Source organism: Triticum urartu, chromosome 2A, assembly GCF_056163025.1.
Source record: "Triticum urartu cultivar PI428250 chromosome 2A, HENAU_Tu73, whole genome shotgun sequence".
NCBI classification, from domain to species: Eukaryota; Viridiplantae; Streptophyta; class Magnoliopsida; order Poales; family Poaceae; genus Triticum; species Triticum urartu.
In genome coordinates, this window is record NC_141874.1 from 709,825,836 (window position 1) to 709,827,909 (window position 2,074).

The 2,074-nt window shown below is 44.9% G+C and overlaps 1 long non-coding RNA gene across 1 annotated transcript; it reads left to right on the forward strand.

Annotated features, from left to right (window-relative positions):
• The first annotated feature begins 353 nt into the window (after positions 1–353).
• LOC147987019 (uncharacterized) lies at positions 354–1,510 on the forward strand. The gene is made up of 2 exons (XR_015615265.1): positions 354–460; positions 1,374–1,510. It is a non-coding gene; the product is annotated as an uncharacterized LOC147987019 (long non-coding RNA).
• The last annotated feature ends 564 nt before the right edge of the window (positions 1,511–2,074 follow it).

Sequence of the window (2,074 nt, forward strand, 5' to 3'; positions counted from 1 at the left end):
ACTGGTCTAGGCAGACTTTTTTTTCCTTAATTTGTGAGAAGAGTTAGACCAGATATTTTGCTCAACAAGTAGCTGGCTGTAGGAAGGGTCGAGGAGGCAACTATAAATAAAATTTTTAGTAAATGGAAATGATTATGCTGCTGACTCAGGTACAGGCCAACAAGCTTATCTATTCCTGTTGTCAGACATACCTGTCAATTAGATCAATTTTACTTAGTGGCAATTAAAATAAAGATATGTGTAGAAGAGCCCGGATGGGTGGTAGATATTTTAGATCACCGCATGCATTGCTGTCCCTTGCACGGCTGCACGCCTATATAAAGGGCCAAGGACCGGGTAGCTGGACCTCACACCACAACCATTGTCTCTCTTCACTAGAGGTAGTAGTAGTAGAGTCATAGCTGCTGGTGCAGAGCAGGCGTTAGAAATCTTGCTGCTGTGTCTAGAGAATCAGGAGAAGGCAAGCATGTGTTCCATCTAGCTTCTCTAGATGTCCTGCTCCTTCTCTTTCTTTACTCATGCCATGCCGCTGTTGCTAGTACTTCTCTATATAGCTAGTCTGTAGCACTATTCTTGTTGTTAATTCTTTCACATCAGCTAGTGTGTCCTTGTACAGTACGCATGGTGGTTTGGATCTGCATGCTAGTTGTGAAAGATGCATGCGTCCTATCTCCCAAGAACTCCTCTAGATTATTTTGTCTTTTCTTTCTATCTATCTTGTACCACATGTCTTATTCTGACTAAGGATGCCTCACTTCTACTTGTTGGACCGGTACACTCGTTATGCTAAGAATAGCACATGCAAGACTAGCTAATCTTTGCAGAAGCTAGAGATGATATATTGGTGATCTTTTGAGATAATATTCCTCTTCTAATGTTCCAGTCCTAATGAAAAAATCTAACACTAAGGCATCACGACGGCAAAAATATTGTACCGGTCACAGTACAGGTATGGGACTGTCGAGATTCTCCGCCAAAAACGACACCCGTTCGGAAGCGTGTCGATGATGGATCCGTAGGAGCTATCGACACTAGTAAGGTCGGGTAGTCGGGTCTTAGCGGGTAAAAGAATCTTGCTCAACTAGAGCCTGTGTGGTTCCAGTTGAGACTGTTGACGTCGGAGTACCCCTCTTAAGAGTGTAAAAGCGTGAAATTTCACCCCTGTGACTCCCGGGTTGGGAAGCTTGCGGTCATGTGTGATGCCAAAATTATTATTCCTAAGCACATCTTTATTTTTCTACCATTCTTGTTTCTTTTCTTTTCTTACGGCTAATCCATATACTTGCTTCTGGTGTCACATATTTTCCCTGCTACATGTGTGCTTGCTGAGTATGTTATCATACTCATTCTTGCTATCTTATTTATTTTTGCAGAGATAAGCAATGGAAATGATGGTGAACAATAGAAGTAATACTACGGGAGGGGATGATATAAAGAAACTTGCATCCATGTACTAGCAAGAACACTTGTAGTCGTTTCTATGATAATGAATAAAAATGTTCCCAGTGTACTACCTTTGTTAACCTGATGGCCTAGCACGCTTATAAATTTGAATTGAATTTATAAGCATGTGGCAATTGTCACTGCTATGTTTTGGGGCGTGACATGTTTTGCGGAGTCCAGGGGCTAGACGCCAGGGTCCCTGGCGTCTGGGTCCAGACGCCGGGAACCCTGGTGTCTGGCCCTGGAGTCCGAGAAGGACTCTTGCCTTTCGGGTGAAACCGACTTTGTGGAGGCTTTTACTCCAAGTTTCGACCCCAGGGCTCAACATATAAATAGAGGGGCAGGGCTAGCACCAGAGACAGATCAAGAAACACCAAGCCGTGTGCCGGCAACCCTGTCTTCTCTAGTTTATCCTCTGTCATAGTTTTCGTAGTGCTTAGGCGAAGCCCTGCAGAGATTGTTCTTCACCAACACCGTCACCACGCCGTCGTGCTGCTGGAACTCATCTACTACTTCGCCCCTCTTGCTGGATCGAGAAGGCGAGGACGTCACCGAGCCGAACGTGTGCAGAACTCGGAGGTGCCGTGCTTTCGGTACTTGGATCGGTCGGACGTGAAGACGTACGACTACA